At 37.8% G+C, this 27,636-nt stretch overlaps 1 protein-coding gene and 2 long non-coding RNA genes across 3 annotated transcripts in view; 1 reads left to right on the forward strand and 2 right to left on the reverse strand.

The window, feature by feature from the left end:
• Nucleotides 1-27,636, forward strand: part of LOC120630321 (zinc transporter ZIP11) — a 100,889-nt gene that overhangs the window by 31,700 nt on the left and 41,553 nt on the right. The gene's annotated exons all lie outside the window — the stretch shown is intronic.
• LOC120630323 lies at nt 11,372-12,144 on the reverse strand. Its single transcript, XR_005659022.1, has 2 exons — nt 12,059-12,144; nt 11,372-11,440 (listed from the first exon to the last, which is right to left on the reverse strand). It is a non-coding gene; the product is annotated as an uncharacterized LOC120630323 (long non-coding RNA).
• Nucleotides 17,655-18,835, reverse strand: LOC120630322. The gene is made up of 3 exons (XR_005659021.1): nt 18,659-18,835; nt 17,956-18,104; nt 17,655-17,778 (listed from the first exon to the last, which is right to left on the reverse strand). It is a non-coding gene; the product is annotated as an uncharacterized LOC120630322 (long non-coding RNA).

Below are 27,636 nucleotides of genomic sequence, written 5' to 3' on the forward strand. Positions count from 1 at the left end.
GTTAACCAAGGTAGCTCAACCTTGTAAAGCATTAGCGAGTGAGTGACCTTTTGATTAAATTCTATACCCTTATTATTTATCTGCACACAATAGTAATGCACCCTAATTAACCTTTAATCGCGTGTCTTTGCCGATCAGTCAATTAGATTTATTTATAACAGTAGATACATTATGATTTAAAACATTTATTCGTAAATGTAACAAGTCATTTCGATAAATTTGAAAAAATAATCACTATTATGAGCGATGAAATGCCCCAGTAGGAAAACACACCTTAAATTATTTAAAACATCGCTTGCTGAACTGGTCCGACCAAGCAACAAAATCGAGACCTTTGCGAGGCAAGTAAAATACATATCACCTCACTATAGCCGTCCTTTTTTGATACAGTTAATGATGGTAGAGACGCGTTTTATAGCAGTTATTCATTGTGATACAGGGAGGATGATGTAGCGTCGCAGGCCTCCGCGCCCATGTACATAAGTGGCAGCGCCGAGCCGGAGGTGGTCGATCGCTCGAGGAGCGCAGGGTGGCGCCCGAGTATAATGGGTGTCGGCAACCGCTTTGTGTCCGCCGCTGTTATTATGCAGATTAACACCGCCGGGAATTTGTTCAAATATCGTAACAAGCGCTCCTCCCGGCGCCGGCGCCGATCGCGTTCGTGTAATTTACGATTCGGGGCCCCGGGAATGTGTCGGTGTTCGCTCCTTCTAGGGGTTTCGGAGCCGTTTTGTCCATTTTATATTGCGCCTTCTCGCCGATGCCGGCGTTGGAAGTTTTAGGGAGTAATTTGTTTTTGTGTTTTGTTTGTGGTACCCGTGATTTTCTTTTTGGAATCGCAATACGTGATTTTAGTCTTAACGCCCATTGAATAGGTATAAGAAGATAAATCTACTTATATTGGATATTGGATATTGGATAGAAGCAGGCGTTACTTTGCGGAAATCCATGATATATTATCAAAATTAAGCTTAATTTGCTATACTCCGCGAAAAGCAGGAGAATCTGTGTGGTGTAATTTATAATTTCTTCAATCCTTATACCCCACACCAAACAATCTACTTATGTTCAATGGGTGAAAAATTACAGAAAAATTAAGATACTTACCTCGTATCTTAATTTTTGGTAACCACACCAGAAACTCTTATTATATCATTAGGTGCGGTGCGGCTGTCTGGATGTCTATCTGTTGCAACAATTTTATTCAGAATTATTGTTATTATTTTGGAATAGAATGCCCACGTGAGATTAAATCTTTTATATTCTATTACATTATCAAGTTCCGCATCATAGGTAAGCAGATAAAGCTGTAGTAAAGCTCTTTCAAATAAATTAATGGTTTCAAATATAAGAGAATGTATAAAAATTTAGTTAAAGACCTTCTCATTTAGTTTATTTTACAGATGTTTTAATAGCTCGACTTTTTATCCCATCTCTTAGTACTATATCCAAATAAAACAGTGTTAATTCTAAAAAAAAAACACGATTGCATCATATTTACAGATACTGCAGTATTATAAAAGAATCTATCCAACACTGTCTTCGTAAATTCGTGTAAATTTGTCAATATCTATGGTTAAAAGTATTCCTGATTTTCAATAGTGTACAGTGTCTATCTTAAAATGTGTATGTATTAAACAAGCAATAATAAAGTATGGAGTCTGAAATTCCGCGCACATTTAGATATGAGTTAAGCAACAAAGTGGAATAAATGCTGGGAGCCCAGCAGGCCGGCGGAGAGGGGGGAGGCCCGGCCACATTCCTCCGGAGCCTCCGACCCTCGCATGCCGAACTTTCTGCCGCTTTCCCAGGATGGAATGCCTGCCCGCCTAATGCAGTTACACATATACACTTCTAACAATGGAAAGCATGTTTTAAATCTCGCAAGGCGAATCAAAAGTATTGCCTTTGTTTGTAGATTTAAGTTTCACGAATTGAGAAATTGAAATCATGCCAAGAAACTTACAAAATAGGTTTGTGGCTTTTCTCATGTAATATAGAGAAAACTTTTAACAAAAAGTTCCTTCTACATTTAAATTAATTTGAAGATTTTGGCATCCGAAACATATTATGATGATATTAATGGCATAAACTTAACTCCTAATTCAATATTAAGTTGCCAAATTTAGACTTATGTTGTATTGCCATAGTAAATAATTAAAAAAAACTAATTTTTATGCACCCTTTTAATTACTTACATAACAATGCGTAATGCAAGAAACTTAAAGTTATAACATTTTCCCGTTTCAAATTAAAAATTTGGTGTAAAGTTCCAAGAAACTTAGAAAAATTCGCCAAGAGTCGAGTGAACATATTTACCAGCGGTCATTTACACGACTTTAAACCCTAAACTGTGTTGAGAAGGTGCAGTTTCTTTTAGCGTGTTGGTTTCTTCAATTCCAATTAACGTGCATCGCGAGCTTGCGTCTCAACAAAACCATAACCGATGCAGTAGAGATAGCAGTGATTAGCACTTTATTTATTCGTCTGACGCGGTTACGATTGGTTTACGCAATTACTTACACAATTACCTAATCTTATTTCGATTTATTGTATTTTTTTAACAATCCCCATCATATTAACCCAAGGATGACGCTGGTCAGTGATTTTTTCGCAGGGATTATAGAATCCCTGCATCCAGGGATCGAAGATCAACTCAATGCTGCTTTTATAATAGTTGAACCTCAAAATATTAATTAAAATCGAATTATTAATTTATAATTTGCAAATTATAAATTAATATTAATAAATAAATTACGCGCGCGAGATAATTATCTCTACCATTTTGTCGTCCTATTTCTAAGACACAAGAATAAGTCAAAGTCAAAGTCATAGTCAAAAATATGGCCCATAGGTGGCTCTTTTGATGCGAATTGACATTGCATGAGAATTACACGGTACTGACATGATGGCGGTAACCATATTCGTAATCTTAAAACTAAAACTACGAGGGTTCGAAATGCGTCCTTGTCGAAGAAAAAGCCCACAACAAACATAGCCGGTTGTTTTTTTTTGTTATCACCATCTCACCATATCATTTAAGAGTATTCTTAAGGGCCTTCTCAACCGTAAAATACGGTAAGCTATATCTCAACCTTAGATGTATACGGATGCGTAGGCATCCGTATACAGGTGTATACGGATGAGTAGAGAGTGGAGATATTAAAATTAAAAGCTTTTCATAATAATAAAATCTACTTTGTTCAAAGCTACTAATATTCTTCTGAACCATAACATAACTTTATTTATTAAACGCGCTTAAATTTTTTTCATATACAATCGAGTCTTCTTTGTACGGACTTAATAGTTCACATTAGCAAGCTACTAAGCAGATGTTCTGCGTGTTGGAAATAATGAATTACCCGACCTTAATGTAATATTACGATTAATTACTCGATTACCTCAGTTATTGATCTGCCTAGCCTACGTTGGTCCGTGTAATTCATTCCCACATACTACGGTGAATAAGCTTCTTGCAAGGTGCAAATTTCTTTTAAACATGAAAATTCAAAATTTTCCTCTATAGTTCAACTTTATAAACTTAAAATTTTAACACATGTATCAATTTCAAATTCTTTTTAAGTCTTAGGTTTGTATAATTGTGTTAAGGCCAAGGTATACTAAAAACCGTACCGTAAGCTAGTTAAATAAAAAAATGTATTTTATTTACCGAATACAGTAAGCATTTAGATTTGCGCAAGTTACACCACTTGCATTTTATTGTAATCGATAGTATTTTATTTTCATGTTTCTTTAATTGTAATGTATTTAAAATGCCAAGTAGTTTATTTTTTTACCTTAATTAAGCTTGTTTACCCAGCATGTAATATTAATTGCGTCGCAGTCGATTTCATTAATACCATAATCGATTTAATTAAAGCGATTTGTAAATATCTGTTAGAGAATATAGATAATTGCTAAGGCTAATATATCTAACGCGGAAGTCCTTGCCAAAATGCAGTGTGAGATCCTACCTAGGCCATAATTGGCGACACAAGAAGTAGGTGCTAGGAATTGCAAGGAGAAATCCTGGCTACGAGTTGGAGTCAAAACGAATGGTGACCGTTTCCACGTAGCCATAGATGGACAAAGAAGTTTAAAAACTGACTGCTGACCTTTATTTAATGGAGAGGTATAGTATGAAGAAGCAAAGTAGTAGTTGAGACAGAGTGCGTCCAGGTAAGCATTACCGCTATCCAGTGGTGGATTTGCCCCTTAGGGTAAACCGCCAGTAAGTTAAGACCCAGTAAGCCCGGGCCTAGTGTGGCCAGATATTAAGGGCGGCAAATCGTGCGAAAAAAAACACTGATGGTAAATTTTACTGGACAATTAAGTATCTAGTCTATAACGATGTTGCTGAGAAAGGGGTAGCACACAGCCTGGGGCCTAGAGCGGCTAGGACTACAAATCCGCCACTGCCGCTATCGTTATTTCTGTCGCCTAGCAGCACTGTTGTGTTCCGGTCTAATGGGCGTGGTGTCGTCGTAATTACAGGCACGTGGTCCTAAACACGGTGATAGCCTAGTGGGTAAGATTTCAGCTTTCCTTTCGGGTGGATCGAGTTCGATCCCCGGCACGCACCTTAACTTTTCGAAGTTATATGCGTTTTTATTTCAAGAAATTGAGAGTAATGGGTTGATGATGATGCTTAACACGTAAACCTCAGGATGATGGATGCAAGGTGGCACGTTGTAGGACGTGTTTCTTGTGTTGGGGTCTTTGGATCATTAAATAAAAGTCACACTTGCATGTCTGATATAGGCGAATTTTTGATAGTTACATCTGATAGCCAAGCGCACAAATGTGTCTATCCTGGCGCAGCTAGGAGTTAGGGAGTTAGTTCGACTTTCCTCTATATGTTACCAACGTTTGCTTTCGTATTTCGGGCACATAATGCGGCGGGGGAATGATAGCCTGGAAAAAAATATAGTTACGGGCAACACCGAAGGCAAAAGACCTAGAGGCCGGTCCCCAACAAGATGGGCAAACCATCTTGTTGGGGACATTGAAAAAATCAAATTCAGACCGCTTCTATCAAATCGCCAAAATGGCCTCCAACAGAAGCCGATGGAGACAGTTTACCAACGCGAAGTTGAGATCTCACCAGGACCACGATCTTCAGTGATGAAGGAACGACCCGAGAGAGAAAGAGACATCTGATGGGATAATCTGCTTGGCATTAATAATATGAATAAAACGAAGGCTTAGATCAGCTCATTACTAAGTTAAGAGCTTAGGATCGCGCAGAACGCGCGGGCGGCGGACGGCTGGCCGGATTCACGAGCGTTGCACTTGTTTTTACGCACGCGCCCACCGTGTGGTGCATGACCCCATTGGAATGTACCACGTGCACTAGCCGATGGAATGCGCAACTGTTTACTTTTTAATTTTTTTTCCTTTTCTCTCCTTCCACCACAAACAATACCTTTTCATGCTATTTCATAACGAATTCTTTGCCGCACTTTCTACTCTCGATTGTATATTGACGCTTTTTATTATTTATGAATTGATTGTGTTTTCTCAATGAAGTTGCGTGTTCACTTTTTAATCATAATAATGCTAGAGTAAATGCCTTAAATTAACGATTAATTTTACTTCTTTTCTACGTACGTACCGACTTGATTTTTTCATGAATTTGTCAGAATTTGTTAGAGATGTTTGACGAGGTTCCGGGATGAAATTTCACCTTTGTCACAGAGCTATGGACCCCATAATTAAGCTCAGAAACACTCAACGGGCGAAAGAGAAAGCTATTCTCGAATTATCTCTGCGTAATCAAATCTCAAAGGACATATCTATATAGATCATTGAGTTGCGAAGCTTAAGTAGGATTAGGCTGGCACATATCTAGATTAATCTCGCATCTGAAAAACGCAGTGCTAGTAACGCTGGATGATCGCGACTATCAAAGATTCGCTTGGCATAAGAATACATTTTTTACAAGAGATCTACGATCATGTCCTTGTTCATGTCCTTTGCCTGAGGTGAGGGCACATTTATGTCACAATTCGATCTCTAGAATTTATCGGATTACTTTCTACTTATTTGCTATCACATTCATTATATAAAACTGAGCTTATTAAACCGTCAATCCTGGCATAAATAGAACTACGTAATAGTCGATAACCCTTTAAACAATTAATCTAAAGGCCGACACGCTATATTATAATTATTCATCATATCAGCAGATGGCAATTCGCTGTGAGTAAAAAATAACAGCATGGATAGGTAATAAGTAGATGCTAGTAAATATCGGAAGTGATTCTGAAAAGAATTCTGGTACCTTATTTTTATACCTAAAGACAAGGATAAAACATTAACCAACGCGTCATGGCTGCGTCTGCGGTAGCGTGCACTTTTCCGTCCAACTTGTGAGCAACCACAATCCTTCCTCAAACTTTCGCAACTTGTGGGCCTTAGATTAAGAGTAGAAATTCGCCGCCTTAGATAATGATGACGTATTCAATTTGGAACGTATACAACCACATAAGTTTAGGTTTACCAACGACTTCCGAAAACTAGTTTCTTTCCATCCAATAAAGAATAATTAAGAATCAACATAGAAGAGCAAAATACAAGAAAATAAAACCTGAGTGAGCCAACACAATTCCATTCCATCCATCCATCAAGGCACATCCCGCGCCCGAAATAGGAGAGTTCAGTAAACGGATAGCCATAAAGCTAAGGATATTTGGCGAAAGCGGTGCCGTGCCGGAAACGCACCGGAAGATGCGCGTTCTAGATGCGTTTCTTTTATGATTTCCTGTGCGCCCGCGTACGGACACTCCGGCCACTAATGACTCATGCCCGTCTGATTTTCATTCACTATTTCTTACTATACCTACATCATACGCTGAATGCATAATGCGCCGACTTGAGTTAAACTTATTGGGAACTATATCATTGGTTTCGTGATTTGCATGTTCAACTGTGCATCACAAGGTCGCTGGTTTGGTTCTGGGGTCGGATGTGGAAATTTCATTGGGTTTTTAGTAAATCTGCGAAGCGGTGATAGCGCATTGGGTAGGAGCTCGACTTCACTTTCGGTGGGCCAAGTTCGAACCCCAGCACGCACCTTTAAGACCCGACCCGAGACCCGTGCTCTGTAGTGGGCCGATAATAGGTTGATGTGATGATGATGATGATGAGGTATATTTGTACTATTGTATTGGATAATCTTCAATGAAATTGATAAAGGTTTTACTGGTTACTAAGCTTGAGCATGGTGATGATCCTATTTATATATATCAAACTAGCGCCATCTGTCGGGCTGATTTTTGAATCTAAACCATCCAGGGTGCCACCCAAACGCATACCGAAAAGTTCATTCAAATCGGTCCAGCCGTTCAGGAGGAGTTCAGTGACATACACACGCACACAAGAAATATATATATAAAGATTAGCCGGAGGTTATTTGCAATTAATTTTGTTGTGCATCCAATTTCTAAGAAAATCCGAGCTGCAGAAAAATAGTTTTCTAGTTTCAGGTTCTTGTTTTTTAGTATTTGAATCCTTTTTGAATAGGTTTCGGAAATTGTTACGAAGCCAATTATCAAAATGTATGCAAGTCACTCGAAATATTTGTCTTAGAATAGACAAACAGATTGTTTCTCTTACGACTATGAGTAAGTCAAAAGTTCTTTTATTGCCAGCTGTAACAGCTTACTGTGAAAGGTAAACTGGTGGCGTTGGTATTTGGAACACGACAGCACGCTACATTGTTGCTTTGTGTTACTTTTCTGTCGGATTAGCGCGTGCTGTCAATTACGTTTCTGATGTGCCTAGTAAACTACCAATGCCCGAAATTAATAAATCAACGAATCCAAAATCTTAGTTTAGCCGATTATGTTTAGTAGTGCTATCCTTTTTATGCTCATCTCTCAAGGATCATCATCAATATATTACCAGCCATCACTATAAGGCACGGGTCTCCTCTCAGAATGAGATAGGGTTTAGGCTGTAGTCCACCACGCTGGCTAAGTGCGGAATGGTAGACTTCACACGCCCTTGAGCAGTGGCGAAATCTCAGTGAAGAAAATCTCCTCTATGCACTCTATGCAATACCCTCTATGCACGCTAGAGGACATAATGAACAACTCTCAGGCATACAGGTTCCCAATGTTCTTCACCAAAGTCTAAGTCAAAAATATCTTTATTCAAGTAGGCCCATAGGTGGCAAAGGTGCCGCCTATGCGTACATAAGAATTACACGGTAGTGAGATGATGGCGATAACCACATTCGTAAACTTAAAACTAAAGCTACGAAGGTTCCAAACTCGTCCTGGTCTAAGAAGAAGCCCACAACACTTGGCCGGGTGTTTTTTTTTTGTTATCACCATCTCACAATGTCATTTAAAATTATTAGAAGAGCAACCTGGTTAGTCCATTAAGCTTTTTTATCGATAACGTAGTCCTTTGTACTATAATAGGACTTTTCTACAAGCTTACGTTTAATACAAACTTTGAACTTTTTAAGAGACATCTCCAAGATGTCAATTGGTAGTTTATTGTAGAATTGTATGCAATTTCCTTTAAACGAATTATGAATTTAATGTTAAAGCAAGCACCGTTAAAGCAAGTGTAATTTAGTATTTGTAAGTGAATTTATTTGCTTAAAATAAAAACGCACATAACTCTGACAAGTTAGATTAAATTCAATCTATCATTTATTATTTGTATTTATTAGTATTTGTAGGCGCCGCGCGCGGTGGGCCACGTCAGTTTTACCTACATACTTTGCGTCACTAACAATCGCGTCATACTCGATTTAATTGCCTGTTAGGTTACAAGCCATTATCAGCCGCTAATCCTTGCCTTTTAAGGCAAAATTGCACAACAATATACGTAGGAAAAGCTAATGTATAAATAAATGCAGTTATAAACGATTTTATTGGAATGCAATTACTTCATCGCTGTTATAATAATGTCTTTAAAAGGTAACTTTGAATTAGATATTGTCAAAAACGTTTATAACTTTTCCGATTCGACCTCCCTGGTGCAGTAGTTAGCATTGTGGTTTTCCCGGAATCAATCCCTGGTAGTGGTAGTCACATTTTTGCTCGATATTTTCTGTCATCTGATCTGGTAAGATTCTTCGGCTGGTAAATAAGTGCCGCCCAGTGATTAAGCGTTCCAGCATGATGCCCCGTAGAAACCTAACAGATTAGCCCGTTATTATCTCTGGCTACACCATTGCTTACCTTTTATTGGCTTTTTATAACTCTTACAATGACTATCCTTAAGTTTTTTATATCTCGTACTGGAGATTTTCTTAATTTTATATCATCTGTTTACCCTGTGCATGCACGCCACTATGCACGCCACTGCGCTTACCACCAGGTAAGATGGTAGTCTAGGGCTATCCTTGTAGAGTATTAAAAATAATAATTTGTAAATTCGCATACAAAATTAATCATTAACGGATGGCCATACCATAATAACTTGGCAGAAAAAGGTCCCATTCGAAACATAGGAAAGAATTTAAACTCTCACAAGATAAATTACAAGGATTAAATGTGATTCAGAGTAACCAACGCATAAAGTCCGCTTTTATAAACTGAAATAATGAAATTCTCACATTGGTATGTAGGTGGCTACTAAAATTTATCTTGTCAAAGGTCGCCATCCGTTTAACTTTAAAAATACCTATTTGCATGCGTTGTTATTCATGGAAAAACCTTCCTTTTATGATGGCGCCAGTCGTAAATTCTAGTACTATATGTATATTATATCAATGACCTCATTTGTCTATTCTCTATAGGTATGGAGGTATACCAAATTAACGATTGCAGGAAAAACTGTTACTAATAATATTGTGAGGCCAGTGACTCATAATGCTTAAGTCTTACCAGTTCTTGTGATATGCATAATTTTTCGCGGAATTCAATGAGTCGATTGTATAAAATATTCAGTAATAGTACTTATTATAATCAGTACTCGAAGTACGACATTTGAACACTAGCGACTTTTCGAATATCGAAAAACCACGAAATTAAACGATCACCATGTCTTTTAATGTCTACATATTTGATTTAATTTTTATTATGCTACAATTTAGCTGTTGACAGCAATCTCATCATGTACTTGTTGATGCAGACTTAAATAATAAGTAATAATCTTCATTGAAAGGTAAAATATACCCAATAATTAAAATACAATGAGATAAATTTATATGACAACAACAATAACAATAAAATAATAATATTCAATGATAATAAAATTATAGCAAACGCACGCCGCTCCGTGTGGTGACGGCAAATCAGAATACAAAAGTCACCACCCCTTTTCTTCCTGCGGGTGTCGTACGAGGCGATTAAGGGACTATGTAAAAAAGAACGGGCAGCAGCGTTCTCAGTGTTACTAGTACCTACCATCTTCTGCGATCACCAACCCGTCAGCCCAGCGTGGTGATTATGGGCAAATCCTCCCGGTAGGAGAGGCCTTTATTCCAGCAGTGGACTGTAATAGGCTGTTGATGATGATGATGAAACGCACGTCTGTCGTAATAATCACTCTTTAGCCGTCATACTTAATGGGTTATCTAATACCTAACCTTAAATGGTAGCTGGCTAGGCTGTTAATGGTATGGCAGTCATATTAAAACAAAACCCCCCTTAATCCGTTTCCACGCGGCATTGTTATGGTACGCCAAATCACTTGGCGACACAGCATTTGTTTGTCGGTGGTGTGGTATCTAGACACGGCCAAAGCCTCCCATTAGAACAGACCGGAGAAAATTCGGAAATTATGAATACCTAAATTGCCCCTGCTTGGGACAATTGCCCCCAACTAATCCGACGACGCCAGGGAGATCGCCAAACTATTCGAATTCGCCTGTGCTACTAATTTGTGTTCCCTTACGATCCGCTACGAGCGCTCGCTTTAGAAGTGTACAATGACGTAAGCTTTAAAACTGGGTGGATAAAGTCCATTTTACTTTTACGTTATAGTGTTTCGATGAGTGATTCCGCGATTGCGATCGTGAAAATCTCATTCTAAGGGCACAGATCTGTTAGGTGCAGGTATTGCCCTTGACACGTTTGGTAGTTATGCGAATGGGTGAGTAATGCCTAGAAAATGAAGGCAATTGCGACCTGGTTGTATGAGACTTACAGGCTAGCTTCTTGTGGGAACTTTTCAAGTGTTTTTTTTTATTACACTACAAGTTAGCCCTTGACTGCAATATCACCTGGTTGTGAGAAATGATGCAGTATAAGATAATAGCGGGCTAACCTGTTAGGGAGTAAGGTAGTTATATTTAACACACACGCACGTCGTTGTAAGGTGATAACTAGCCACGGCTGAAGCCAAAGGTAAAACCAAACCAGACAAAGGTAGCTTTAATAGACATAGAGATTTAATATTAAAAAAGTACGTTATTAAATCAAGTTTATTTTTTAAAAAGTGCTGTGACATTTCATTAATTTGGAGCACCATGTTCCTGTAAAAAAAAAGTCCATATTGTGTGTTCTTTAAAAAAGAAAACTAAAAGTATTATGGAATTAGTTGACAAAAATAAATAACAGATTTTTTTAAATCCCTACTTCCCCGTCCCTACTATCCCTACTTCCCTACTAATAATATAAATGTCAATGTAAGTTTGTTTGTTACGCTTTCACGCAAAAACTACTTAACCGATCCTCATGAAAGTTTGTACACATAATCTTGGAAGTTTTACAAGTAATATAGGATACTTTGTATCCCGACATTAAGCTCAGTTCCTTTGGGAGAGGGGATGAGTGTTTGACGATTTTACACCATAACTTAACCATTAAAAATTTACATCTACAACTAAATTTAATGCTACATTAAAAAACAAAATCAAACGCAGACGAAGTCGCGGGCAACAGCTAGTATACTATATATAGAATTAATAATATACTATATATAGAATTAATAAAAATTGTTAAAAGCTATGTATGTAGTAATAGAAAGCTTTCCTTTTTTTACTTCATAAATTTATTTTTGTTATCAGTATTTTTTAACAAATAAATAAATAAAGCTTTAGAACTTTATTTAGGACCTCTTTGAAAGTTGGTTAAAAGTACTCCTCACTTACTCAATTTCTTTGATGTATGGTCGAGAGTCCGTTTCCGGTTTTGATAAGGTAGATAAGGAAGTTTTACTTGAGGTTGTGGTTCGTGAATTACGTCCTTCCCGCAGAGAGCGGGAAAGACGTAATTCACGTTTCTTTGAAGAGCGTTGAGCGGTTTACTGTTAAGAGTCGATTAAGAGAAATATGTTTCAAAATTGGCTAAGAGCTTGGTGTTCTGATTAGAAATCTACTGAGAATATAGTTACGTGCTTAATGTCTCCTTCCACCACAGATGTGCGAGCATAGGTTTTTCAGTATACGTGCGAAACCTAACAGTATGATTTTTTCATTCACAGTGCTATAAATTTCATCATAGAATTCAGAATTTGGACTCCTCAGTTCCAATGGCGGGATTTAACGGCTATTTATTATTACGTGTGAGTTATAACCGGGACCGATGGCTAAATTGAAAATCAGCTCAATACTCGTATCATTATCTGTCACCAACACCGACTCCGGGAGTATTTGGTAAAACTTTCTAAGTGTACAAATTTTTAATGTTTAATTTGTCATTTTCCTACCATTGCTGTAGTGTGTGATAGTTCATTTATTTCATTTGTCTAGACTAATAGTGACAGTAGTTGATCTCCGGCATGATCGACATTTCGAATTCGAATTGCGGGTTAATTTGGGACTTTATGGACCTTATTTTTTTTTATTACACTACAAGTTAGCCCTTGACTGCAATCTCACCTGGTGCTAAGTGATCAGTCTAAGACGGCAGCGGGCTAACCAGTTAGGGAGTATTGTAGTCATACCCATAAAATTTCGACGCGAAATCGCACCGATACAAATTCGCTTAGCGGCACGTCTCTGGCGGTAGGGTGTTAACTAGCCACAGCCAAAGCCTCCCACCAGACGAAAGTATTTGTTAACATGGCATGACTGAAATCGTAATGCAACTGCATAACTATTCCCACGTTATGCCATTTTAGTAAAGGTGGTATGTGTTTTGATTAAAGGTAACGACGTACTGCCAAGTGTTTAAGAGCTTCGGTACGATGCCGCGTAGACACCGATTACGGGGAGGGCTTATGACATGTCTTAATACCTTCAAGTTTAGCGTAATTAATTATTACAATATTACTAAATTTGCGGTACCAATATCGAATGAATATAGAGTGATATCAATATCCGTCACAATTTGAAGCATTCTAAAGACGTCGATTATGTGTTCAATGAGTAATATTCCAGGTAAGTTTTAGCACGTGGGCGTTATGTGATCCATTCAAAACACGTAGGTACCACAACATTGTCAGACAGGTACCTGGTACCATCGCGATTATCAATGCTGGCTGACTAATCGCGAAAACTCGCGAGGCATGCATTAGTTGGAGGAAATCCGCGATGGCGCTTTGCGCATGCATCAGAAACTAGACTTTATCAGATATGATATCACAGCTATTAACATAAACTAACACGTGTTTTCTTGCATCCTTAGAGTATCAGTTACCGACATAGTAGTACAAGTAGCATCATTCGCAAGCAATTTTTAGTGCTTTATAATGAATTACCTCTGGTACCTATTCATTATGTTTAGCAGTGTTGATTCAACATTTTCACGCGTCTCGTCAGAGCAGCCGACAGCGCAGTGCTCGGGCGGCGCAACCATATATCGCGGCATCTGAGTTCGAATCCTGACGCTTTGTATGAACTTTTTATATTTTTATTTTTCCTTTTTAATTCTCCCGTTTAGTGGAGGTGGAGAGGGGTCACGGTCATTTAGCGATCAGCTGTCTAATGAGACAGGTCGTGCATATAAGGTACATTCGTACAGGTCGTGCATTGTTTGTGGCCATTTTGTAGTATCAAGTAATAAGGATTGTTATAATTTTGCAATGAGCACATACCTAACACTGTTTTAAGTTCGTGTTCTCCAAAAGGGGCTTGAAGATATGCCCCTTTTAACCATGATTCAATAAATACGTGAGACCCTGAGATCCGCTAGCCGAGGTCCACCGGTTTTGGCAGAGTTCCCAGCCTGGAGCGAATACTCTCCTGGCGTCCAATTAATTAGTTTTACATTACTTATAAGATAGACATAGGTTTAGTTTGTAATTAATTTGTAATTAGTACAATAAAGAAATATTATGGTAACTTGATGTTGAATTTAATAAATAAACCCGTAACAGCTTTTTGTGAAAGAGCTCGTCCGGGGAAGTACTATCGCCATGCTTAGGTATTTTTGCCGCTAAGCAGCATTGTTGCAATGCTGTGTTCTGGTCTGAAGGGCGTGGTTGCCGGTGTATTTACTGGCACCTGAGGCTTAACAGCTTCGCCTCAAATTGATGGACAAAGGGCGGCATGTTGCAGGACGTGCTCCTTGCATGCCCTGTGAAGGCTGTTTATAGGCGATGGTTTTCCACTTAACATCAGGTGGGCCATCGGTTTGGTCCGTCAATTATTACTCTAAAAAAACAGCAGTGCAATAGAAGTCTTAGCAGTAGTAGAGCTTTTGGAGTCAGAGCTCGGCCCGGAAGTACTACCACCATGTTTATTTCTGCCGCCGAGCAGCATCGCTGAAGGACGCGTTTGCCGCTGTAATAAAAGGCAGTGTTTGTGTGCAGTGCGAAGTGTTTTTTGTATTTGTAGGCTATATTTCACTTATCAGGTTGGCCATCTGTTCGGTCATTTATAAATATTTAAAAAAAGTTAACACTAATACCTAATCCAATCAAATAATCCGAATATAGCCCCTTTTGATGCGTAGGTAGATACATTATTCGTTATGGTTATCATAACGAATATTGTATTGTATATTCGTTAACTTAAAGCTAAAGCTCGGGGTTTAAGTGCTTTTCTTTAATACGAGTAGTACTTATTATAACTTCTCTGCAATAACTGCCATTGATTTATGTAAAAACAGTTTAATAGTTCCACTAAACTATTTTTGTTTAGATGGAAGACCCATTCATTTACTTTGTTTGCACACGGTGCGATCAAAAATACGATACGTAATATTGTTTTATTCACGACGAGAATTGGTCGCCGACATTGCGTTTCGCACTTCATTTTCACAAAATATAATATATTTACACAGACTAACCGAGTCTAATGAGTCATTTTTTTGGCGAGACATCTTGCAGCAGACGAGACGACCTTAAAGAATCGACCTTATTTTTTTAATTAGAATGCGGCTGTGTTTACATCTTTCTCTTTATTGTGACACTATTGGCCAGTATCCAGATTGTGACATTGAGCAAATTGCCCATCATATAAATTTGTGGCTGCAATCTGACTGACAACTTAATGTGTGCGTTGGACTGTGGCTACGTAAAAACATAATTCGCAATAGTGATTTATTCATATTTTGGGAAATTTTCTTTTTTTTTCTATACATATATATATTTGTATATATATTTGTAGTGAAAACTTCTTTAGGTGCTGTGAGTCATCGTTTTCTAACGCTTTCCATGAGTTATATGTATTGTGTATATATATCTATATATAATGTAGACCATCACGAATATTATTTTGAAACAACAAGTAACAGAGATTTTCGTGGTTAATCAATATTTCTTAAATATAGTTCAACGGGTAGGTACATACCACGCTAATATTTTTGGATTTGTCGATATTTCGACTAAGTTTGAGTCCCGTCGGAATCGACCTATAACTATTCTTGTTTGTTTGTTTGTTTGTTTTAAGTCTTTATTGCACACACACATTTTATATAAATTAAACACAAATAGAAGAAACTTAAAATAATAAAAATAAAATAGAGCGTGCAAAGGCGGTCTTATCACTAAAGCGATCTCTTCCAGACAACCTTTGACGTTAGGAAAAAAAAAATCTTATTAAATTAGGGAGGTAAAGAAAGATAATCATCAATAGCCTATATAACTCAACTGCTGGACTCGAGGCCTCTCCCAGCCCAGCGGGGTAATAAAGGGCAATACCGTTAATATGGGCAGAAGGATTGGAGATTACACAAAGTATGCTGAAGGCGGTGCAGCGTGAGGCGACTTAGGAAAAATAACAGAACGGTCTCTGTTATTCTCCCTTAGTCGGCTCATATGATTTATTCGGGAAAAGGAGGGATGGTGGATGGTAGTGGTGGTGGCCACTGTATTCTAATCTATCGTCGCCACACGGCACAAAGAAAATAAATAAATAACCATAATAACGTTACGGTATCACAGGGACAAAAAAGAGTTTGATAAATTTACGAATAAGGAGAATTCGTCAATGCTCCTTTTGCGCGAGATGCTGATTAAGATATCGGTGTCGGCGCCTCAGTGACTTTAAGTTCGAAGAAAGTCTATTGTTCATTTCGGTCTATGTTTAGATTTCTCGTCTGCGCTGTATGGTTATAGGCGGATGTGACTAAGCGTAACTTTATCGGAGCCAACGACAATGCTCTATTCTTGTGCTTAACGCTACGAAATAAAAGCTTGTAGAGTACTTGAAACGAAGTTTAAACCGTGGTGGTAGTTCTAGAATTCGACTATCTTTCAGACGGAGCTTATCTAAGACAAGGTATGGCGGTCACAAACAAGAGATGTTTCTATAAAGTCCAGCCTTACCGGGAAAGCCTGAGTGTCTTATCGTTCAAAGCGATTATTTCTTAACCCATTGATAGCACTGCTGGGCAAAGTAGGAATTCAGCACATCTGTTCTACGATTAACGTCGACTAGCGACCACCGATGTGTACGCCTTTGAGGGGTTTGCCATTCTAGCATTGAAAGTAGCTTCAGTTTTTTTAAGATTGCTATAGTTAGATATAAAATTATTTATTTCTGGCCATATTTAATCACTGGCAACTGTACATTTGTTCCTAAAAGATCACGTTTTTGCGGGTAACGTATTATTCGTTTATTAGTTTGTAATAATAATAATAATAATATCTTCTACAACATATAGGATACTTTTTATCGATAAACAATAAGTTTCCTCCGGGAAATGGGATATACATTTTTATCATTTTTACTTCATCTGCTCCGTTGAATTTGAACTGATTTTAATAATTCTTTTTTTATATAAAAGTGCACACTATCAAGCATGCATCGTCTTATTTTAATAAGGATCTGTTAAATATTGTGCGAGATAAAGGACATAACTCTTCATAAATATCAGCAAGTCGCAAGGCATATAGGACAACGAACGAATGCATGTATATCATTCTACTAGTATTATAAATGCGTAAGTTTGTTCGTATGGAATATGGATGTATGTAAATATGTATCAACTAAAATAATAACAACTTACTAACTCAGTATACCACGTAAAACAATAAAGGGTACATAGCTAGCCACGATGATTATGATGTTAGTATCAGATCTGATACTCTAGTTCTAGATTTTTGATTGACTCATCCGCAGACGAAGTCGCCAGGGTCCGCTAGTTTATAATAAAACTCTTTATTACACCACATAATAAAAATACATTACGGGAAACAAACCTTATGAAATAATATAGGGCTTAGAGCGGCCTTATCACAGATTCTCTTCCAGGCAAACACTAAAGGTAAGGTTTGCTTTTTTTAGTGTCTGAAAGTATGAAAAGCTAGCTTGCATGCGACACCCGTACCATTCTACGGCGAAAATGTTACTGTAATTCGGGGCTAAATGTTGATGTTCAGGACGTTGGAAAATGAATAAAGGGATATGGTTTCGGTACCTACTACTGTTATACTTTTCAGGTATCCGGAATCTTACACTCGCAATCGTGGTCAAGCGCAAACCTGTTATGAGTAAAAAAAAAAGACATTTTATTTACAAAATATGTTAACGACGCTGATGTATTATCATTAGTACTTAAACATGAGGTTGAATAATGTTAACCTGTTTTAAGCTAGCCATGAGTCGAGCGTCGTGCCTAACCACATTCCACTTAGTTGGTAATAGAACTTTGTACTTACGAGTAGCTGTAGCGGTGTGCTTTGTTTTATGAACGGTTGCTGTTCTTGTCAAAATATTGTTCAAAGGTATTTTTATTGCTTCCACTAAAACTTAGCAATGCAATCTCACTGGTGGTGAATGGCGATGCTGTCTTAGATGGTAGACTAGCCTGTTAGGGGTAAGGCACTTATATTATAGTTATTTATGCAACTTTATGATAAATGGTAATAATACACGAATGCGGGTTTAATGGTATCACATGAGTGAAGAAACAAAGGAGGAGTGAGAACATTGGGTGTTTTAATGTTGGCAATAAGTTAACGGTTTAAGTATCTTTTATAGAGGTTTTAAAGCATGGAAATAGTTTAAATACCTAACTAAACTCCTAATCGGAGTCCACGCGGCATGAAACAAGCGTCCAAGTACTGAAACGCTTGGCAGCAATTCTTTGCCGTTAGGGTAGTAACTAGCCACAGCCAAAGCCTCCAACCACACATGTTGTATCTGTACCACACATGTTGATCTTTATGTCTTATTGGTATAAAGTTACAAGGGTTATCAATGGGATGATGGTTAAATACAGAATAACTTTAAAGCGATTTGAAACCAATTTCTGGTTTGAAATCGCCTCTTTTCAGGTTCTTTTTAATTGGAATACATTGATTGAACTCAGTTTAAACTTTCTTAAAAAAATCTCAACTTAATAACTAGTTAATTACCCACCTTATCAGAACTGAGTGTGTGCGGTCTCGACTGTCGGACACACATAATTAACGGTAATGCACCCAAGCCACCTGACTCGACAAACAACCTGTGTTTCTCACAGGAAACCGGCGATCGATCAAATCACATAGCCAGTATGCAAACATAACGCATCGGCAGATATGCGCCGAAAGGAACGCTGCATTGCGAGAGAGCGGGACGGACGCCTGTATATATAATAGGATTGCCAGATTACCGGAAATTCCAAGATTGTCCTGGATTTTAATTTTTTGAAAGCTGTTCCAGGCCAAGTGCCTACGGATATCGGATATCAATAAGTTTGTAACCATTCAGTCGTTGTTTTTTCTATGCTTTATCGATCTCTAGTGTGCAATGTACAAACGTAATAATACACAAGTCACATCGATTTTTATCCACTTTTTTAAACGTTAATTTGATAATATTACTCCATTGTTCATAATAATGAATTATTCATAATACTTCTCAATTTTCTAACCATGGGCCAAATTTTACGTCTTAAGTTAAGGTCGTTCTAAAGATTATTTTCGAAAAACAAATAGACAGATATACAGAATATTTTGAATAAACCGTGTTTTTGTTACCTATTGTTGAAATAAATCATGTTATGGAGACCCTTATCTATAGAAAATGATTTTCTTTTATTTGTAATACTTAGATCATTTATTCTGAAACTAAATGACTTTGCACAACCAAAAAAATCAATCTATTAAAAGTGATTGTTTAATAAATGGAAATTTTTCAACCACCTTCTGTATTAAGGCAAATAAAAATTTGTTATTATGTAAGTAAGAACATCAATTTAATCAATAATGATAATAATTGAATCCAATTGTGTGTACCAAAAAAGGATATTCGTTAAAGCATCCTACGATGCTCCGAAAATGGAATGGCTGTGAATATTTTCGTCGTCAACAACTCAATCACACTGGCTTTCAAAGCACCTAGATGACTAACTTATAGATCTTCTCCATATATTTCACCTCAACCCGGATTATCATGAAAAAAACTGTTATAATTAGGTATTTAATAAGTATTATTCAGTTCCGTGAAGTAACACGACTGCTTTAATGAATAATCATCTTGTGAAGATTTTATAAATTATGTTTAGGAATTATTTTTCGCCCGCAACTTTGGTTACGTAAAATTAGATTTTCATACAAATTTCAAATTTCTATGAACTATATACGCTGTGCTCAAACTATAATATTATTTATCTTAGCTGTTTCTCGCTGCTCATTTCGTCCGTGTTTACAAGTAAGTTTTGGAACCGTTTGTTTTCCTGGGATAAAAAGTAGCCCATGTTACGGTCCAACCTTTCGACTAACTCTATGTCAAAAATTAAGTTCATTGGTTGCTTAGCCAAGGCGCTAAGGAAGGATAAATAAATAAACACACTTTTGCATTTAGAAAATTAGTTAGGATAAGAACGTTACAACCCTTAGTGAAACCGTGGAGAACAGCATGAGATATTATAAAGAAACAATTTTTTATTTCTCGATATTTCTTCTAAATTGAAAGGCGCTTAAATATGTCCTAGAAATACCAGAATTTATCTAGCAACCCTAATGTCGAGTGACGGACGTGAGATGGAACGCAGCAAGTCCGGCATCAAATCCGTGCGTTTGCGCTTACGAATTGCATTCCCATACAGGGTAACGGCGCTCGGTCTCTTTTCTCGCTCGTACCAAAGGCCTCAGTCGGACCTCTCACTCGCGCAACATGAATGGAGGCGCCATGGAATGCGGTCGCGTGACGTGTGCGGCGCCGACGGCGATCTCGATGCACTTCATAGGGCTAGTTCAACCTTTGTCGTCCTAATAAAGTAATAAAATCCTAGCAAGAATATATCATAGAATCTTTAAGCGATATGAGAACCTTCTTATTAAATTGATACTAAAATAGTAGGTATAATTACTAATGATACATCTGGTTTGGTATAAACCCTTAATATTCAATAGGGTAAGAATTAAAAAAAAAAGATAGAGGGATTTTAAAAGCTGGTTCATTTTAATTTAAGAATAGTTTTCTAGAAAAGAGTCATCATGTACCTACCAGTTGGTACCAAATTTACAAAACAATCTGTCGGTCTCCATATAATTATACAATGATTATATGATATATATTTACACAATGATTTGTCATTAAAGATCGTTTGAAATGAATATTTAATGGGATTTAAAAAATATGCTTTGTTGCATCAGATCTGTCTATGTGAATTATTGTATTGAGGCATATAAAATCATGATCGCCTGATAAATTTACGATTCTAATGGAGGTTAACCACAAAACTACATTTAGTACAGCATGGCAGCATGGTTACTTAAAGGCTTATGTCAATAGCCTATGACAGTTCACTGCTGGACTAAACGCCTCTCACAACGGAAGGGTTTGTGATCGCAACAGATGGTAGTAGTAAGACATAGTCGACATAGACATAGTAGTAAGAACAGTCCTGTCCATTCTCAGTTATTTGCGCTTAGTCGCCTCGTACGACTCCTTCGAGAAGAGGAGGACAGGGGACAAGTCTATTCTAATATGCCGTCACCACAAAACTTTGCTGAGTACCTACAACAACAAATGTTTTCTCTCCCAGTAAACTAATATAGGTGATGAACATAACTTAGGATACGCGCATACATGAATCAGGCTAGCTATATCAGGAAGAAATTCCGAGATAAGACCGACCGCTAAACGACAATGGAGCAGCGCGGTGGGTCCAAGCAACGAATACCTTTCTCTAATGAGAGAGTAGATCTTTCCCCCGTAAAAGGTACGTATTTGAATGGGAAAGTAATGTTAGACGTATGATAATTTTGGCATAATATTCATGTAACAGAGAGCGTGTTGCGAAAGGCCTGTGCCATTTGTTGCAGACGGTGAGATTGAGTGTTTTTGTTGAAACACAGCCCCCGCTCCCCGCGGCGTCTGCGCCTGCGTCTCGTTTTAATTCTAAGGACTAATCCAAACCGTAGATTTTTTTCACCATATAGCCACATGACTTGCTTCTTCATCTTCGGCGTTACACTCTTGTTAGAGTGGTCGTGGTAATGATGAAGTGACACAGTTCGGAGTAGACAGACATCCTGGTACACTCATACAAGGGGGTTTGACTTGATCGCGTGGGCGACCTTCTTCGCGCTCTGGTGCCTTTCACCTAGCCCTGAACAACAAGGCGCTCTATAGAGTCTTTTTCACAGGTATATTTATGTTTCTGAACAACTTCTTTGAATAGACTTGGGAAAGATCGTTCCTTTATTTCTTACCATTCTGTATATATTCGTAGCTATTCTACGACGTTTGGTTTTTAAATATACTTGTAGAATGGCTTTTACTTCTAAGGCAGTGGTTCTGGATCGTTTATCTTTATGAAGTCTCTGGAAACAACATTCTTGTTTGTGTAGACAATTTCATTAAATGAGATAGGGAAATTTAATCATTTGCTAATTATTCCTGTTAGTATTTAACTGCTTACAGAATTAAGTTTGTCGCGCAAGTCTTTTAGGCTAGGCTAGTACCTACCTAACCTTTTAGGTACATACTTTTTGACTCTTCTTTCACCCTACGTACTTTTTGACTCTTCTTTTTAATAGTCTCATTTCTTAAGAAAAAAAGTGTTTGTGGACAGTTTCCTCATAAATAAGATAGGAAAATTCATTCTTCCGATATTTACAATCGTTTGCTTCCTGTAGTTGATTCCTAAGATGCGTTATCTCATAGAAATAGGACGAGAAAATGGTAGACATAGTTGTATCATGAAATTCATGTTGGCCTGACTTAAATTGATCGAAAGCCTTTAAAATAGTTCGCGATATCTTCAGCTTCACTGTAGAGTAAGAAACTATTAACTCAACTGCTGCGTGCAGACGAAAGACTTAAAAGTCTGACCCACGCGCAATCTGCTTATATATTATTATTAGTTAGTTAGGCTTTGTACTATAGAACAAGCAAAAAGTATTTGTACAATATACTGTTATAATATAAACTGTTTGTTCATGATATGAAATAGTCAAAATTAGATCGCCATTCCCCTAATCGGTTTCTACGCGACATCGTACCGGAACGCTAAGCGGCACGTCTTTGTCGGTAGGGTAGTAACTAGTCATGGCCGAATCCTTCCACCAGACCAGGCCATTCTGAAATTATAAATTCCCAAAATGACCCGGGGAACAAACTCGAGATCTCCCACTTTAAACCACAGCGTGCACCGCTGCGCGAGGGGCTTTAAAAACCATGCTACCCACAGAAAAAATCCAATGCTTAAGAAATCTTAGCCTCAATATGGTTTAAACTTTTGTTTGTCTACATCTACCTACTTAATATAGTGGTGTAGGTACGGTTAAAAATTAGTTTTTAATGATAGCACAAACTTATATACGTCGATATTCTTAAATTTTAAATTTAGAATTTAGGTTTTTTTTATTTGATACTTAGCACAATATTTTAGACCTCTAAGGTCTTAATGGACATCGAAGCATGCGAAAATGAGGCAACCTCATTATTTTTGACACATTTTTCACCGGTATAAGAAGTTTTTCAAAATATCCTTCTTTCTTTCTTTCCTATTAAGGAATGTAGCATAATGCTGAGCTGGAACCTTATACTAGGCTGTACCACGCATGAAAAGCGTTATCCTGGCGTTTCTGAGCATTGAGTTGTGTTTAATAACCCCTAATTGGACACAACATGGACATGGAAGGCATCTTAGTAGCATAGCGTTAAAACATTGTAGTGTGTAAATAATGTATCGAAAACTTTTTAAGATAAGAGAAGATTATATTATGCATACAATTTCCTAATTTTTTTACGATTTGATTGTAAAAATAATCATTTGTTTCATGTCATGTATTTTCATTCCCGCAAACGGAATAAAGTATCAGTTGTTACGAATAAAACGATGCAGTGATCTTGTCATTATGCATCATGGCCTTCCGCAGAGTAACGCCTAATTATATCCAAAGTTATTCCGTCAGTTATTCAAATCGCCACTAGTAGGTAGGTACATGCCCGTATCTTTTGATCGATGTAGAACGAGCAGCTTTCGCGGACAACGAGTGATCACAGCTATGCAAGAGGCTGCTGTTAGCCTCCCATGCGGAGCCTCGCTGTCTGGCAGCCGGCTCTCCCCTCCCTCCCGCCCACCCCGCGACCCCCTCGTTCTTTGGCCCCTCTCACGCCGCGATACCTAGCGTAACTAGAAAAAAAAATTAAACACTATCAGAAACTTGTTTATTAGAGCTCTTAAGCTTTTTTAATAGTGATAGACTATTACAGTAATAGGTACGTACTTAAATAATTTATCGCCTCTGATGGTCATTTATTTGCACTTTTAGGCTACATTCAGAAAGTCGCGCGACGTAGTGTTATTCGCATGTAACGGTTATGGAGATTCAACCATGATGATCTTAAACAATTGGGGATATATTATTATGGCCGCGCGTAAAAAATGTCAATGATCATGTAAACAAAGGTATTACATGAGTATTTGGAATATGACTCGTAGATAACCGTGCGATTATCTGAATCTGAAAATGATCGGCCCGCTAGAAAATTAACGGTGACATAATATATCTGTATAAATATGGCACATATTGGCACTTGCGTCCTAGATACGGACATAGGATATCCCGGAACAGAACGAAAGTAAAATATCCTGGGGATGTTAAATAACTCCTTTGTTATCTATGCACGACTGTACAGGATGTACGATAGATGTGTACGATGCTTGGAGAAATTTTGCATGGAGATAGCATGGGTTTCTTTTAGTCCCGGGAAAATAATCCGATAGTAATGCGGACGATGTCGCGTTAAAAAACTAGCATACATTAAAAGTAACGCTAGTGGTATTGTCTTGTTACTACAGCACGCATCTTTATATTGCATCGGCTAAGCAACGTTGATTCAATCGCTTACTGGATCGGAGGCTTTAGTCAACCGAATTTGACCTTAATACCGGTCTATCGGAGAACACTTTATCACTGAAATCCTTAGATCAAGGAGTGTAATCTCCTAGTAGTTTTACAAATTTTATAATGAAACAAACCACTCGTCTTAAAACTGTGTTACAAAACACTAAGGAAACCAATGAACTACAAAAATTCCGATGACATAACATCGTCTGGGGGCCAAGAAGTAAGCTGGTCAAGTGTTAGATCATCAGAAAGTTCTTTCGCTTTGTTCAAAAGAGTAAAAGGCTGAACATAGCCATCGCTGATACTTAAATTTGCATTCCATTAAGGTGATTTTTGGAGTCTGTAATTATGTATATTTATTTTGAAAATCTATATATTTATTGCTATTCAATGTGCGACTACGGATCAGGAAATCCTACGCACGATTCCCGAGTCAGCAGGTTTAGTTTGTTTTATTAGTTGAGTTTTTCGCACTAAGTTATTATCACTGAGACGTGTTATTTATTAATCGATAAAGCCCGCCAACCTGCAGCGGCAACGTGGTGGGTGAGTACTTTTCCCTTTCTTCCTGGACCTGAGTTCAGCCGTGGGACATTAATAGGCTGATAATGACGATGATGTTATTCCTTATCTCTGTCGGACGATGGATATCGGACGTCCTACAGTAAGTAATAGGTATACGAGTCGAGCTCTTGCAGGAATTTATACTGCGGGACCCAACCGGACTAGATAGATGAAAATGGACATCCAAGTACTAGCCTACCTACCCTACCAAACCTGCGTCTTCTGGTTCGTTGTTGACACCAGTAACTAACTTGATACCCAAATATCTATTGATCCTCATAAATGCGTACAAAACCTAAAGTTTTAGTTTACTTACTAATGTGTTTAGGAAGCCCTGCTTCTGCGATTTGATACATCGACTGGGCTGTTCGTTCTGACCTATTGAACCTGAAAATAAATTACCCAAACATCTATTTATTTAATAAAAATGTGAAAAAACAAAATTTAAAAAAAAACCTATTATCGTTTCTGATTCGACACGGAGATAGAGGTTCTACGAACAGTTTCTCAAGAAGCATCTACTGAATGTCAATTTCATAATTTTGATTAGTGGTAATTTTCTTTTGAATAGTAATGAAAACAAGGGTTACGCTAAAAATTTACATTTAGTACCACTCAATACTCATATCAATACTCTATTTAATAGTACAAGATACAGGTAGGTAGTAGGTAACGCCATTGCCGAAGAGATATCCAGTTTTAGTGCGCATATTATTAGAAGGCTCTTAATTGAACAAGTGGTGGTGACTCGGCCTCGGACCGCCATGCTTAACTCCGATTGCGACAACGAATGACACGAGGTTATGCAAGTGTTCGATGGAAATTCCAGTGTCGCAGTATTAGCAAGTGTTCAGTGTGTCCTGGGCATGCTGCAGCGGCGGTGTGCGAGGCCGCGGCATGAATGGATCCGCGGTATGTAGGTCATGATGTCGTCAATGGGCCGTCGCGTCGACAGGCCCCGCGCCGACGTCGCCGCCGCCGCCACCTCCGCCTCGCGCGCCCCCATCCCAACGTGTCGTGAAAGTTGCCACTACTTTCGCGACGATCACCATTTTCCTTTGCTACAATTTGCACTTTAACCAACTAAAATTAAGTTACTTTTCCCATAACACCATCGAACATTCACATCCGCTTCAGCGTTTTGTACTCGCGTCTGACGCTTTCTGCAACCATTTTCTACACCAACTCTATCCCGACTCTCTTAAGGTTCTGTTTCGTTTGTGCAACTTAAATATTGGTCGCGCCGTATGATCGTGCTTAGGAATTCACTTCCGGGTAGGTCGGAAAGTGAAATGCTCTCGTCTGTGATGTAATTGGAATTCGGATGTATCCGGAGTCAGCGTTACTCCGTTCACTTGTAAAATTTCTATACAAAACTGTTGACATAATGGCGCGGAGGCAATTCTGTTACACCGCAAATTGTAGAAACAATCTCGTGCCCGATGACCGGCGATGCAAAATAAATTTAATGATCCATTGAAAATACCTTTATGCATATTTTAGATATAACCGTGAAATGGTGCAAAAACTATTGGAATTCGTAACTGAGTATTACGAATGTGTCAATGACTTCTTTGAGGAATTTACAGATTTTTTACTTCAAGAAACTACATTAACCTGTTTCTTTAAGTACTTTGAAATTTTTAGCTATGTATTTTGAGATAAACCATCTTCAAGATCTATCTCTCGCATTCCTTTGTATAAGACTAAAAGAAACCGGTTATATAATAAACATCAAAATTATTGTGCTTGAGGATTGATTTAAATACGTAATGTATACTGTGCGGAATATTTTACTAATCAGTTAAATATTAACTAGCAAGTAGGTCATTATTTATTTTGTAAGACTCACATTATAAAATAAATTATATATATCTCGGTGATCCAAATACATATATCTATATATCGCAGGATAGCGCGAGTCACGTTTACCCTGCTCCAAAAAAATTTTTACTCAAATTATTTTTTCAGTTTTGGTAAAATGTGTTAGTGAGCAAAACTTTCTAACATTTTTCTCGTTTTTTATGTTGTAATTTTTTATTTTAGATTTAGATTTTTGTTGAATAAAGTGTAAATGTTGAATGGCAGGTGGAATCCGAATTACCTTAGAGAGTATTATGTCACAAACGTTTCAGCTTTCAACAAGCACGCCCTTTTTTTACACACCTTTGGAACATTTCAAACGAAAATGACCGTACCTAATCGTCTAGTAGTATACTAATAAAGTACGCTTCACACCTTAAATCTTCTAATGCTCTTATTAATTCATAGAGATGTAGAATACTATGGGTGATAGAAGAGGGTAATGACCAACTGTCGGCATTAATAACTACGAGGAGACCATATAGCCCTGCCTCGTGCCTCATAAAAAGAGACCGTTGACGGACGGGCTGGACGTTAAGAAGCGAAGTTTCAAACAAGGAGAGAAACAGCTAGAGAAGTTAATAATATCATTGTTTGTTTATCGTCATCATCATCACCCTA

Source organism: Pararge aegeria, chromosome 16 (genome assembly GCF_905163445.1).
Source record: "Pararge aegeria chromosome 16, ilParAegt1.1, whole genome shotgun sequence".
Classification (NCBI taxonomy): Eukaryota; Metazoa; Arthropoda; class Insecta; order Lepidoptera; family Nymphalidae; genus Pararge; species Pararge aegeria.